Consider the following 16,429-nt stretch of genomic DNA (forward strand, 5'->3'; position numbering starts at 1 on the left):
TTCGGTCTTGGCTGCAGGCGTCAAAAAGACCATCAGGACGATGTTTATTCAAGTGCTGAAAAAGGACTCCCTTAGAGTATAGGAGTTTAGACCACCTCCGTGAGTCTGCAGGAGTTTGGTTGACAGCAATTGAAATACTTGACAATAAGGAGATGCAAACCTCAGTAGGTCATAGTAGGGAAAACTACTGTATGCATGAATCGGGGTTGTAAAGCGATTGTATTCTAAAGGCAGCTCGGTCGGCAAACAGAGTATCCTGACCCGTTCATCTGTTCTCATCACCTCACACGTATGGGACGTAACTAGAATTGAGGAATCCATCCCATGTGTGAAGAGATTTGGGGAACTTTTGATCTTGTTTGACTGTAAAGGTCTTTCTTCAATTATATTTTGATTGTGCTATTGTCACACCACCTTTACCCAGTCCCCCACCTATCCAATCACCCCCATCTTACCCAATTTACCCTTTCTTTCCCCTCACTGAGAGCACGCTCAATTTTATTAGTATACAGACAACTTTGACTAACAAGAGTTATGTTTGTATTTTGTTGACTTAATATTGTGAGTAATACTTTTGGAGCTATATAATTGATTTTGAGTCTCCATTTTCTCTATGCTCATTAAATTCATAGTTTGCAAAAGTTATATGATGACTATGCGATTAATTTTTGCTATTTCATTAATTATTTGAATGTTTGGAAGTCATTTCATACCTGAGTGATTAAACACTGACCCTTTTTCCAATGTACTTAACCAATGACCCAGGTCAGGCAGTTTCAGGGTAGACCCCGTTGAAACTCAACATGAAACAATGTTGATCTGTCACTCTGCACAATATCAATAACCGACAATATTGTTCTAAATACGAGATGACAACGTATTAATACTATTATCAACAACAGCTAGCACTTTTTCCAGATTATCTTGGTCAATTTGTTTTAAACGTGCAGCAACTTCCATATGGGATTATTTCCCTATAGCGTTATGAGTTGCATATATGAACCAATAGCGTTGTTGTAAGAGCGAAGTAGTGACAGCCATACTTTCATGAGTGCCTACAATCAAAGAATGTCTGCATTCTATCACAAGAACACCAACTACAGGAATAGTTACAAATGTAACATTTTGATCATTTAAGTCATAAGAATATTTTGAAGAAAGCCCTTTGGTAAAGTGGTGCTTTTAAATCCATTCATGGCAGCCAAGATATTATCAATACGAGTCTTTGAGTGAGTTACTGCTGTTATTTTAGCTGTGGCTACTGCAGATTTGGCCGCTTTATCAGCCAGAGAATTTCCTACAGCTTGTATTCCCACATGTTGATGACTCAATGTATGTACAACATGAGCTAGTGGCAACTTATCTTTAAAATTTGCCATGTTAACCCAAAGCAGATAGTGCTTTATTGTACTACCCTTGGAATCCTTAAAATCATTTTGTTGCCAAAAATGCAAGTTGTCATTAAAGGACTGTACACGGTAATACGAATCACACAAAAGGGTTAGGAATTCAGGATCCGTATTTTCGAGTGCAAGAAGCAAAGCCTTCAATTCACTGACTGCACAGTACAGTCTCCTAGAGATTGCATGCAAGTTATGTGCAGAATATAGCTTAGAACCTGTAGCTGGTTGAGCAGAACCATCAGTATAAATGACGGATCGATATTTATCAAGAGGCCAAATCAAAGAAGGCAAAGTATAAACGTGTTCATATTGCAAAAAAATTCTTGTGTTTTCAAAGAAGGGTCAAAGACTAAGTCACATCTATGGCTGTCAAGGACGTAACCCAATGTATCCATTGGGGATGGAGGGCTTTTGCGTAAGGGATGCTGGATTTTGTGACCACCTCTGAGGCAGGCAGAGGAGATACGACAATAATGCATTTCCCTTGAGCAAGTGGCCTTTCCTTAAGTGTGGCCATCTGTACTACAGTTGGAATTTTCTCAGTAGAAGCAAAATGCATTTCCACTGATTGAGATGGGATTTACATGCAATGGGTACCGATTCACCTTGATTAATGGTTACATATGTAAATCCAATTCCACCCAGCAAACCCGGATAGCCAAGTTAGTGGTATTAACCCATGTATGGAGGCGCTGTGCTTCAAGTAGATCAGATTGTAAAGATCTGAACGGGGCAGTTTGTTCCGATGTCCAGGAGGAAGTGAAAAAATCAGACCATATTAAGGCATAAAGAGGTTTAATACGTTTTGCATAATCGGGTATGTAGGTCTTGCCAACATTTTTAAATACCTGCAGAGTACTCTGAGTCTGAAAATGAGTACACTTCTCGAGAAAATGAGGGGCAAGACTTTTACCCTCATTTGTAAGTTCATTTCCCAGGAAGAGGACACTGAAAAATGCTATGAAAGACTTTTTGAAGTTAAACCTTTAGCCAAGTTCAGCAAATAATGAAATAATGCAAGCTACTCCTGCCAAATGGGGGTTTAATTCATCATCAGTTAGGTAGATATTATCAACTTAGGAAAGCGCATCAGCCTATGCTTTTCGGCCGTAGCCGTCCACAGGGAGATTGATATATATATATATATATATATATATATCAATCAATCTATCAATCGTAGCAACTCCTGTTTCCTCGGCGATTCCACACCAAACAGAAAGAAGGACCCCAAAGCAGCAGATGAGTTCTCAGTGGGAAGATTTATTTGCTCTCAAAAAATGGTATTCCAGGCATGACGCGTTTCGGTTAACCAGTAACCTTGATCACATAGCGACACTGCAGCTTGTTACATTCTTAAATACTAATTTTTTCAAACATTTCAGTCATGTGATGACAAACAGTGAAAAAATACTTCTGTTGACGTTATGTCCTTATATATCAATAGCGACCAGCTTAAACATTGGATAGGTTCTGGTTTATGATGTTATATACATATTACTGTATAAATGCATTATATAACAATGTGCAACATTGCGCAATAAATAACTAAAAACTATATGTATTGAGACTTAATTCTCGTTTTCATTATTTTTGCAGCATTATATTTAAGCGCAGTATTCCTTTGTATATAATGAAAAAATATATATATATATATTGAAACGCACCCTTTTATCATCAAAAAACAGGTTCCAACACAAACTGGCTCACTTTGATTGGCTTTATTGTGCCTGCATCCAACACCCCCATTGGGGGGGTGGGGTCGGGGTCATAGGTCCAGGCCCCCATCCCCTTGGCTGTTTTTTTCTGTAAATTAAAGGGGAGGGGGTGCTGCTCCCCTCTCTGAACCATTATTGGTCCCAGAGACAACATTCACAGGGTCACATATTTAAATAAAGGGAAGGTGGGCCATGTGCCCCCCTCTCCAAGCCTTGTTAGGCCCTGGGACCCCATCCCACCAGGGCCTTGGGGGTCAGGTTATCCCTTCACGGCCACCATATGTTTTTTTTGGGGTCTTTTTAGAACTTCAGGACAGGTGACTAAGTCCCAGAGTCCTGTAATGGCTGCCAGCAACATTTTACTCATGTTGCTACCAGCCATTCACAGTGCTGTGATTCCAGCAGGAGCGAGATGGCCCAAGGGAAATAAAGCTTCCTGGGTCAATCGGAACGCTCCATTTTTAATTTGGCACACTCGCAAGAGCCTCGGAGACTCCCTTGCAAGCCCAACCGTTCAGATATATTTCTTTTACTCTTATCTTAAAAAATCCTTTACGGATTTAGACTAAATCACAAAAATCATCTGCGGACTAAGATATAGCTTCCTGCAGAATTTGATGTAACTCTGTTCAGCAGTTTTTGCTTTAGCCAGTCTATCAAATGCATAGGTATTTTGCCTTTTTGGACCCCCTTTTTTTCTTTGCCCACCGCTAGACTGATCACCCTGAAACTTTCCAACAAGGAGCTGAGGTAGATTAACTTTATTCTGGAAAGTTTTGTGAAGATTGGTCAACCAGAGCCAAAGTTATAAGCAAACAAAAGAAAATGCTTAGACTATGGAAAAACAAACCTAACTAGAACTACCTAGTGGCGACTGCCTTTAGGTAATATATATTCATGCAAAGGTTACAGGGATGTTATAGTTGGGTTCAGATTTCACTTGTAGTTAGCCAGTGAAATTCAGCAGTTGCACTTACCTGAGCTAACTAACTTACGCCCCGGGGGGCGTGGCCACGACGGCTATCGGAATGGCTGCCTTTCCGTGAAGCTCCTCCACGCGGGCTCCTGACGGCGGCGGCCAAGATGTAAGCCGACATCCCAACTCCCCACATCTGTACGGATCCGAACACTGATGTCTCCCTGACCATCTGGGTGACTTTAAAGAACGCGGAGACGGCCTGAGGAGAGTGTACGGCGGAGGAGACTCGGGGCCTTCGGACCTCGGCGCCATCTTCTCTCACTGCGCCGGAACGCTGGTGAGTGCCGCGTGGGACCTGGTCGCTGGGCCTTCACCCCCCTAAATTCGTCGGCTGCGGTGGTTCCTGCGCGCCGCCTGTCCGATTCGGGCACCCAGAAGGGGGTTCCTGGTTCCCGATACGTTCGCGGCCCTTCGGCCTGCTGGGTGCCGGGACCGGGGCCTCGATTTTTGGGCCTGGGCCGGATGCTGGGCGGCGGGCGGGGACGCTCGCGGTGAGACGGCGGGGGTGTACGTGCTCGGGGGCCGAGCGACCGTGGGGTGCTGCTACGCGATTCTCGGCGGCCCTGCCTAGTAAACGCTCGTGGGACTATCGGACCCCTTCATTCCTCCTGCTCCACTCAACGGGAGAGGGCCGCTCCCCACCCCACCACATCCTGAGGGTGCAATCTACGCTTCGAACCATACATCGGACCCTGGGCCAGCAGTGTCTACCCCGGCCCTCACTCACCTGGCCCCACACTGACTGGTCGCTGAAACTCAACTGTTATTTCTGGCGCTTGGTACTGCTCTACCGCTCCCCCATTTTGCCGGAACACCCACACCACCACTCCCGGCACAGCTTCGCCTTGCTGGCGGCCGAGGCGATGGGGAAGAGGGATCCCAACCAGAGGAAGCTCAGCTTCGACAAAACTCCCCTCCTCTCCACTGATCCTCCGCCTGGTTCGGCAGCCGGGGCCTCCAGGGCTACGGACATGGGAGATGCGGCGGCTATGGTCGCCACCATGATGGGTGAAATGCGTGCAGGCTTTAAAGCGCTCGACACCAGCTTCGACAGCCTGGAACAGAAACTGGCGGAAATGGGGTCTAAGGTGCAGGCCCATGACAGAAGGCTCGATGTGGCTGAATCGCGAATATCAGACATCGAAGATGGCGCATCGAAATAGCTTAAGCGACTGGAGCGGGTCGAGAAAATTTTGAAAGACGTGGCCATTAAAAACGAAGATTTGGAAGCGCGCAGTAGACGAAATAACATTCGCATCCTTGGCGTGGCAGAAACAACGGCCACGGGCCAATTCGATGTTTTTGTCGAAACACTGTTGATCGAACTATTTGGCAGAGACACCTTTACCACAGGCTTTGTAGTTGAGCGTGCCCATCGGTCACTGGGGCCTAAACCTGGCCAACTACCAAGGCCCATCATCGCCAGGATCATGAACTTTAGAGACCGCAACGCTGTGCTGCGCGCAGCACGAGAGACTGGAGAAATACAGTGGCAAGGCAGCAGGCTGTCCTTCTTCCCCGACGTCACATTAACGGTACAGGAGGCACGTCGCAAATATAACTGAGTTAAATCCGCTCTCCGAAACTTAGGCCTTAAATACGGCATGCTGTACCCAGCTAGACTGAAGGTGGATGTGAATGCCAGGTTTCGCATTTTTGACTCTCCAGCCGAGGCCCAAGATTTCTGCCACAACAAGAAGCAGGGCTCAGCGGCAGCAACCGGTTCTCCTCCCAACTCTCCACCCCGAAACGACACTCAGTCCAGCGCTGACCTATTTACTGAAACTGGCCAGGGTTGACCACTCTGCATTGTCTCTATTTGCACCCTCGTCGATCTACAGCAGTTTTGATGTGGATCCACCCATGTTGTATGACTAGGTCCCCAGTTCGGTGACCGCCTGTTCGGTAGCCCGTATGGAGTGGCGTTGCCGCCCCCAATGGCGCGGGCCATGTTGTTACTATTTCCTGGGGTTTTATCCTTTCTTTATTTGCAATTTTATTGTTTCTTTGAATGGTTCTCACTTTTGTTATTTTGCATTATTGTTCAGCGATGGTCCGGGGATTGCCTCTCGTGGGATTCTGGGAGGCGGGTGGGGGGTGGGGCTTGTTTTATTTTATTGGTCATGTAAGTATGACACTAGCAGCGCGTGTCGTTTGAGCAATCAGTCACATGCACACTTGCTACAGACTACATTGACAATGGAACTATGGCCAGGATAGGCCTACAGACTGGTCCCTCCAAACTAACCTTGATGTCTTGGAATGTCCGGGGCTTGAACACTACAAGGAAACGCAAACAGGTGCTGGCATATGCGGCGCGACATGGGGTGGACGTCCTCTTTTTGCAAGAAACTCATTTGATACAGCAGGACGTGGCATCGGTGGCTAGAGGGTGGGGGTCACACAGAGTGTTTTCCTGCTATAGTAGGTTTGCTAGAGGCTCTGCGATCCTTGTGCACAAGCGAGTCCCGTTTGTAATGACTTGCAGTAAAACGGATAGGGAGGGCAGATATGCACTTGTTATGGGTGTGTTGTTCGGGTACAGGATTGCATTGATGGGTGTGTATGGCCCGAATGTGGATAACCCTGCTTTTTTTCAGGATGTACAGTTGACGCTGCTTCACTCTGATATTGACTTGTTGGTTCTGGGTGGAGATTTCAACATATTGATGAACCCCGACAGAGACAGCACCTCCCCCTCTCCTGACTGCAAACCCAGGTCACGTGCTGTTTTGGCGGAAATTTGTTCCCATTTCTCTTTAGTGAACATAGAGACTAGATTGCACCACCACACTCCGGCATATACGCATCACTCGGGCTTTCATAACACCATCACCCGTATTGATTATTGGCTCCTGTCCCCGGGAGTCGCAGGTTGGGTTGTTGGACTTTCCATGCTGCCTCGCACCCTCTCAGACCACTCTCCCATTGTTCTGACCCTTGAAATCCCCAGATTGGGAGGCTACGAAAGACAGTGGCGATTCCCTGGTAGGGCTCTGTTGGACCAGACTTTCAAGGAGGACATACGAACTGCTATCGACGACTACTTTGACATTAATACTGGCTCTGTTACCTCCTGGTCCACGCTATGGGAGGGCTTTAAGGCCACATTACGTGGGGTCTGCATTACCAAAAGTGTGGGTTCCTTGCGGGAGATTCGCTCCACCCTGACCCGCATTGAGGCGTATATTCTTAAAGTGGAGAAAGAGGCCCTCGAGCATCCTTTGGCAGACCACGAGGCTAAACGCCTGGCATTGCTTTTAGAATTTAGAGATGCAGCGGACAGGGAGGTAAAGTTCATGGGCAAATACTACACAGCGCGACAATACGGTGAGGGCGATAGGCCAGACAAACTACTTGCGCAAATGCTTCGCCCACCACACCAACCTGCTTACATCACTGAAGTACTTGACAAACAGGGTGCACTGCAACACTCCACTCCAGAGATTTTCAACACCTTCCTGTCATATTACAAGACTCTCTACACTTCCACACTCACGGGGGATCACTGTCATCCGGGTTCCTACTTGAATGAAATCGCCATGGTATACTTGGAGAAAAACATGCAGGAGTTTTTAGCCATGCCCATTGAACCGGATTTCATAAATGAGGCGATCGATTCCTTGCGCAGCTCTTCTGCTCCCGGCCTTGACAGCTACACAGCCGACTTCTATAAAGAGTACAAAGAAGAACTAGTGCCTAAACTGATCGAAGTGTACGCAGAAGCATTGGAGTCGGGCATTCTTCCACCCACGCTCCGGTAAGCGGTTATTGTTCTACTTCCCAAACAGGGCCGTGACCCCTCGTTGTGCAGCTCATATAGACCCCTGTCCCTCTTGAACCTCGATTACAAAATTCTGGCCAAAGTCCTGGCAATTAGGCTGGCACTATTAGTGGAAACTATAATTTCACTGGCTCAGTCCGGTTTCGTACCTCACCGATCCACTTCTTTAAACCTTCGGACACTATTTTCGGTTTTACACAGGATAGACCCCTCCACACCGGCTGCAGCAGTGTTCCTGGACGCGGAGAAAGCGTTCAACACCCTGGAGTGGCCCTTTTTTCTATCTATTATGAGGAGAATGGGGATGCCTGCTATGTTTGTTGCGACGGTTGAGTTGCTGTACTCGGCTCCCACCACCCGCATACGACTCAACGGCACTATAACTGAAAACTTCGCACTCTCACGTGGCACCCGGCAGGGCTGTCCCCTGTCCCCACTCCTGTTCATCATAGTGATGGACCCCCTGGTGCGGCATTTCCAGGAGAAACATCTACACCGTGGTCTCCAGTTTCGCACCGGTCCCCTGCTGATCTCGCTGTATGCCGATGACACAGTACTATATGTTCGCACTCCCCAGTTCAACCTTGAACCACTATTGACGGAGCTTTCCCGATTTGGCGAATATTCAGGCCTTAAAATAAATTGGCATGAGTCAGTAATTTTCCCGCTCACCCCCTCCACCGCACAGTGGACCTGCTCGTTCCCTTTGGAATGGTGCACGAACTCCGTGAAATATTTGGGAATACATGTTCACCTCGACACGGTTTCCATTGTCCAACTGAACTACGGTCGCGCCCTTGATTTTTTAGAAGACAATACGGAGCGCTGGATATTCCTCCCACTGTCTAAGGCTGGACGGATTGCCATCATTAAAATGATTGTACTTCCCAGGTTTTTAGGTCTCGTGACCTACAATGCGCGCAAGCGCATTGAGGGAGCGAGAATTCAAGTCCTCGAAATCCTCGTCAAACCAAGGGCTTCTTGCGCTGCGGTTTTCTTAGAGTTCAGGTGAATCACGTGAGCAAACAAGCACGCGCATTCACGGCCTGGGCTTCTCCTCCCCTAATTATTCATGGCCGGCCGCAGGCCGGCCGTACTTTCAGTTCACATCAAAGGGCTTCGCCCAGCGTGCGCTCTGCGGCTTCTCCTCCCCTATGCCTGTTTATCTGCATTCTTCTCTGCAAAGTGACCCTTTTCTTTCACCCGCAGCCTCCTCTCGCCCCTGCAACGCTCCTGCCTCCCCCCTCACCGTTTGTGACTGAACTACAGTGAACCTATGCCTTCTTGTTTTATTCTGCTTTCCCATTTGTTACTTGTTTACATGTTTTCTCTTTCCGATTGGCTGGGGCTGTTCAGCGAGCAATGCTTATATATCAGAAAGCATTGAATTGCTTAACAAAGAACAAATGTGTGCGTCTCTCCATGCAGCACATATCGTGTTTTGAACATTGTTTACGTCTTGGGTTACAAAAAAAAGCAGAAAACTCCTTTTAAAATAAGTGTGCTGCAGAACTGCAAACTACTCGATGGATGACACCCGCACGCTAACATGTTTTCGCACAGGGAGCTGTCAGCAGCCTACTTATCAGCTCCACTCCAAGAGGAGACCGGTGGGAATATTAAATGTAGTATGCACTGATTCAAGATAAAAACTAGAGAAAATGCTTGTCTTACACAAAACAATACAGTAGGGGTGAAATACAGCTTGAACTCATGGCATGGGAGCGTCTCCGTGTCGCAATTATTATCACCCTGCCTTCTGGGAATTGTAGTTCATTGTTTCCCATTACACACATGGCATTAAACTGTCCTGTTGACTAATAAGTTGGGATGGCTGAGCACGACAAACATCAGAGGGCCACTTGGGAGCTATGAAGATGAATAACTTGTTTATATAAGGTCACTGTTTACTTTTTTCTCATTGTTTTACATAGCATAACCTTGACCATAAGGTATTGAGTATCAGAGCGCTTTACATGATCACCAGTTTTGTTACAGATGGACACATTTATTTTTTGTTAGGTACTCGGAGATTAAGTTTGCCCAGAATCACACAATGTTGAGCGTCGTTGCGGAGACTCAAACCTGGTTTCCCAGATTAGAGGTCGACTGCCCCGTTAGGCTATATCCTCTCCCTATGTTCCAATAAAATAATGATTATCGTAAAGCATCACTCTTTAGGGTGTTAAGATTCCGTTTAAAAACGAAAGAGCGAGAGACTGTGTGAGCAAGTGTACCTTCTCTGTGTATTTTTCTTTCCGCAAGCATAGTTCTACAGACACTGTCACACTGCTAGCCACTCACTACCTACCTGTGGGAGACATCCTAAAGCATGATACACAAGGGTCTGGCTGAAGACTGTGGCCCTTGCACAATTTGAAAGGCACTGGGCGAGAGGTGGTACACCACTGGGGAAACGGTGCATGGATTTAGGCAGCGAGCGGCCACGGAGTGCTAAACCTGGATGCTCAAGAGGCATTGGCGGCGGCGCCTCCTCCCGACTCTTCCACCAGCTTCAGTGGCGCAGCGAGGTCACCTGAAGGCACAGAGCAACAGAGATCCAGACATACTGACAGTGATCGCACTCGCCAAAGCACACACATGCTTTCCAAAGCGTCTTAAACAAGCAATGAAGTGCGTGCAAACAAGCAACATAGGTGCGTGTGCAGCAGCTACACAGCTTCATTCACCTCAAGGCACAAACTCTGAGTGTCGGCGTCAGATCTCTGTGCCTTCCAAAAATAAAACTCTAAAGTATCCTCAGGATAACAGTCTTAAATTAATTAGTGGAAAGAAACAAAGAGCAAAGAGAATTATGTTTTAAACAAAAAATGTTGTACTAGAGAAACAAATTGATTACGGGAGATAGATACAAACAAATCAATTGTAGCATAAAATCATGAACAAAGATGGGCAAAATTCACTCTATAGTTCATGACTCAAAACATCAACTCCTAATTAATGAGGAAAAAGAACCCAAATTAATCAATAAAAAGTGGTTGTAAATTTGTGTTTGCAAAACAACATTAAAGGAGATGATGAACTGTTGACGTTTCGGTCTTGGCTGCAGGCGTCAAAAAGACCATCAGGACGATGTTTATTCAAGTGCTGAAAAAGGACTCCCTTAGAGTATAGGAGTTTAGACCACCTCCGTGAGTCTGCAGGAGTTTGGTTGACAGCAATTGAAATACTTGACAATAAGGAGATGCAAACCTCAGTAGGTCATAGTAGGGAAAACTACTGTATGCATGAATCGGGGTTGTAAAGCGATTGTATTCTAAAGGCAGCTCGGTCGGCAAACAGAGTATCCTGACCTGTTCATCTGTTCTCATCACCTCACACGTATGGGACGTAACTAGAATTGAGGAATCCATCCCATGTGTGAAGAGATTTGGGGAACTTTTGATCTTGTTTGACTGTAAAGGTCTTTCTTCAATTATATTTTGATTGTGCTATTGTCACACCACCTTTACCCAGTCCCCCACCTATCCAATCACCCCCATCTTACCCAATTTACCCTTTCTTTCCCCTCACTGAGAGCACGCTCAATTTTATTAGTATACAGACAACTTTGACTAACAAGAGTTATGTTTGTATTTTGTTGACTTAATATTGTGAGTAATACTTTTGGAGCTATATAATTGATTTTGAGTCTCCATTTTCTCTATGCTCATTAAATTCATAGTTTGCAAAAGTTATATGATGACTATGCGATTAATTTTTGCTATTTCATTAATTATTTGAATGTTTGGAAGTCATTTCATACCTGAGTGATTAAACACTGACCCTTTTTCCAATGTACTTAACCAATGACCCAGGTCAGGCAGTTTCAGGGTAGACCCCGTTGAAACTCAACATGAAACAATGTTGATCTGTCACTCTGCACAATATCAATAACCGACAATATTGTTCTAAATACGAGATGACAACGTATTAATACTATTATCAACAACAGCTAGCACTTTTTCCAGATTATCTTGGTCAATTTGTTTTAAACGTGCAGCAACTTCCATATGGGATTATTTCCCTATAGCGTTATGAGTTGCATATATGAACCAATAGCGTTGTTGTAAGAGCGAAGTAGTGACAGCCATACTTTCATGAGTGCCTACAATCAAAGAATGTCTGCATTCTATCACAAGAACACCAACTACAGGAATAGTTACAAATGTAACATTTTGATCATTTAAGTCATAAGAATATTTTGAAGAAAGCCCTTTGGTAAAGTGGTGCTTTTAAATCCATTCATGGCAGCCAAGATATTATCAATACGAGTCTTTGAGTGAGTTACTGCTGTTATTTTAGCTGTGGCTACTGCAGATTTGGCCGCTTTATCAGCCAGAGAATTTCCTACAGCTTGTATTCCCACATGTTGATGACTCAATGTATGTACAACATGAGCTAGTGGCAACTTATCTTTAAAATTTGCCATGTTAACCCAAAGCAGATAGTGCTTTATTGTACTACCCTTGGAATCCTTAAAATCATTTTGTTGCCAAAAATGCAAGTTGTCATTAAAGGACTGTACACGGTAATACGAATCACACAAAAGGGTTAGGAATTCAGGATCCGTATTTTCGAGTGCAAGAAGCAAAGCCTTCAATTCACTGACTGCACAGTACAGTCTCCTAGAGATTGCATGCAAGTTATGTGCAGAATATAGCTTAGAACCTGTAGCTGGTTGAGCAGAACCATCAGTATAAATGACGGATCGATATTTATCAAGAGGCCAAATCAAAGAAGGCAAAGTATAAACGTGTTCATATTGCAAAAAAATTCTTGTGTTTTCAAAGAAGGGTCAAAGACTAAGTCACATCTATGGCTGTCAAGGACGTAACCCAATGTATCCATTGGGGATGGAGGGCTTTTGCGTAAGGGATGCTGGATTTTGTGACCACCTCTGAGGCAGGCAGAGGAGATACGACAATAATGCATTTCCCTTGAGCAAGTGGCCTTTCCTTAAGTGTGGCCATCTGTACTACAGTTGGAATTTTCTCAGTAGAAGCAAAATGCATTTCCACTGATTGAGATGGGATTTACATGCAATGGGTACCGATTCACCTTGATTAATGGTTACATATGTAAATCCAATTCCACCCAGCAAACCCGGATAGCCAAGTTAGTGGTATTAACCCATGTATGGAGGCGCTGTGCTTCAAGTAGATCAGATTGTAAAGATCTGAACGGGGCAGTTTGTTCCGATGTCCAGGAGGAAGTGAAAAAATCAGACCATATTAAGGCATAAAGAGGTTTAATACGTTTTGCATAATCGGGTATGTAGGTCTTGCCAACATTTTTAAATACCTGCAGAGTACTCTGAGTCTGAAAATGAGTACACTTCTCGAGAAAATGAGGGGCAAGACTTTTACCCTCATTTGTAAGTTCATTTCCCAGGAAGAGGACATTGAAAAATTCTATGAAAGACTTTTTGAAGTTAAACCTTTAGCCAAGTTCAGCAAATAATGAAATAATGCAAGCTACTCCTGCCAAATGGGGGTTTAATTCATCATCAGTTAGGTAGATATTATCAACTTAGGAAAGCGCATCAGAGCAGGTGTCATGAAGTATCGACATAATGCGTGTCGCAAAGACTCCTGGGCTGTTCTTTTAGTCCATAGGAAGCCTGGCATAGCCCTTTTGAAAAACGGGGGTGCTAAATTCGGACCAGTCGCAGCTCTCCAGAGTTAAATTGTGAATGAAAAAAATGTTGGAAATGTCCACAGTGGTCTTACATTTTTTACGAACTATATTATTAATCAGTGCCATACTATGTGTATTTTGCACCGCAAATGTGTGCATGATTATTCATATGTCTGTAGTCTAAGAAAATGTGATGATTAGGTTTCAAAACCAGAAAAGGGATTATTAATTTGAGAGATGTAGGGTTCAATTACTCCCTGGTACTCCGGTTGAGAGAGAATTTCCTTAACGGGGGCCTTTGCATACCATTTAATAGGATATTGTGCTTGTACCTGAGGTGTTGGCCTTATAGGAATAACATAGCGAGAATCCTTATCCCAACCAGTATGGTTACAATAAAGTGCAGAAACCAATGCAAGGGCCCATTCAGAGGCATAAGCTTGTTTAACCTCGTCTGGTATAAGGTGAGAGAAGGAAGGGAGAATGAGATCCTCACCTTGGGGGCGTGCAAGAACAAAAAGTGGGGGGCATTCACCTTCCACCTAGAGAATGTCATAAGATGTAGTCAAATTATCCCAACATATAGCTGTAATTGTGCTTTTAATGTCCCCTTCAATTTGTATATCTAAATGATAGTCTGTCCGGAGGGGCTACTTGGGTATCCGCGGTTTCATCTACAATAAATGTATCAGTTGCTCTCGTCTCCGCCTAACTCCTGTTCAGGAGGAGGAGTCTCACTGTCTGTTGCATACTTTGCAGCTAAAGCAGCAATTTTTTTTTCTGAAAAGGGGATTTATACGGAGGAGTTCTATCCTCCTTTTTTTATCTTCACGTCAGGTGGGCGTTGTCTTCCATTTCAGTTGAGTATAGTCTCCTTGTCTGCGATCAGATCACCCTCCTCTGTCGTATGGTTGATCAGACAATTCCTGAAAGGAAGGAGGAGAACATGCATCAGAAGACTGAACCTGTCAGGAGTCCTAACCTTAGTGCGATCACAAAGTTCGTAATGTGGTACAGAAGACTCCAGGGTGGAGTACCGCTACGTTTTCTAGTTTTTTGTTGTTGCTAAGATTCATCCTGCGTTTTTTTAGGAGACTCCGGTTTGGCTGGCATTCTTGTCTGAACTAGGCTTGCCAGTGGTGGCACAGAATTCGGGTCCCCAAAACTATTACCTCCTAAAGATGTGTACACATTAGCAATAATGACACGCACCTTGCTTTCGCGGTCAGCTACTGCCACTGTGGCAAGTCTCTGGCATATAGCCAAAGATGCTGCTTCACCTTTAACATTAGAAAGATTAATTTCAGAGACTACAGGGAAATTTCCCACTAGTTTCATTCCAAATCGAGGGCAGGACCTGCCCATGCTCATTCTGCATCTGTTTGAGGATGTTCTGTAGAACAGGCCTTGAGGGAGTGCCGTAACAAAGATTGATACTGTGGCAAAAATAGTGCCTCACATGTTAGTCAGGTAGATTGGGGACCAGTCCATTGGGTAAGCACATGGTCAAAATTCGGTGCTTATCTTGTGGTCCCCTAAGGAGAAACACAGCTTCAAAGTGGTCTATTTTCTGGGCACTCCAAGATGGTATTTCTCCACGATTCGAGGATCTTTTGCCCGTAACTTAATGAACAATTACAGGCCCCACTGGTTGTTGGGCCTGGCCCTAAATGCCAAGTCTAGCTGGACCTGATAGCAAAGCACAGGATATATGGTAAGAAGTTGATATAGTACAACTCAAACATTATATTAAGCATGTGTCTACACCAAATTAATAGTCGCCAAATTAGGATATGGAGTATCACCTGCTAAGTCTGGCCATGTGGCCCCATCACTTCTTAAGGGACCCATTCAAACGGTCCCTAGGACGTGGGGTAAGGCAACATTAAACCATGTCTGTTGTTCCCAGATGGTAAGAGGAATTTCAATCTATGCATATGGACGATATACATTTGGTTCCCTGTATAATCACGAAAAGTATGATTACCATTCACACCAGATTTGTGACCCAGGAATTAAAAACTTCAGATCAGTACACTGAGTCCGCCTCTGCAACAAACTGACAGGAGCACCCACATTAAGGACTCATGTTGTAATAAGTGCTGAGTAACCGCTGGATGGCAGTTAACAGGAATAACAATAGGCTGTGCCATAATCAAAGTAGGAAGGATCCAAAGTGTAGCACAATGAGGGCTAAAAACATTTTAATATTCAAGCTGGAGAAACCAAACTGAACTAGGTAGTCCCTAATAACTGTGGCGGATAAATCTCCAGCACCATGAACGTCTCCAGGAAAAGGTGCAAGGATATTGTGAACAAGAACTACACAGGGTACCCACAATTAAGTACCCGAACAAAAGTTGGTGGCGCCATGGTGCAGGGATTCTACTCTCAGGACAGAACTATGCTTGGAACCATAGAACATCAGTATGTAGGCACTGAGTAACGATACTACCTCCGCATCCATGGGTCCGAGCCCCACTAGCTATAGTGCCTCGCTTACCCTTGTAACCTTACCAGAGAAACAAGTGAATTGTCACCCCAGAACACAACACTCTCGACCCTCTCAGGGATTGCGGTAACAGGACCAACCCTTTGGCTCGCACACTCTTATTCATCTACAATACGATAACCAGGAGACACGGAGGAAGTGTAGAATATTTATTTAAACTATCATGCTCCGAAATGTCCCACACTTCGAAAACAAATGCATACTAAAATAGTGTGAGCATGGGTAATGATCCATAAATCATGAATGCTGTCATTTTATAAGACAGTGTAACTTAAAAACCCCTCACTTTGCTAATGAGGCTGAATTATTATATATCAAATATCTATTTGATTACTGGTAGACCCCGTACGTTAGCATTCACAGCTGGACATTCTACATCTCAACAGACTCAGTGCT

This window comes from Lissotriton vulgaris, chromosome 5 (genome assembly GCF_964263255.1).
Source record: "Lissotriton vulgaris chromosome 5, aLisVul1.2, whole genome shotgun sequence".
In the NCBI taxonomy this organism is placed as follows: Eukaryota; Metazoa; Chordata; class Amphibia; order Caudata; family Salamandridae; genus Lissotriton; species Lissotriton vulgaris.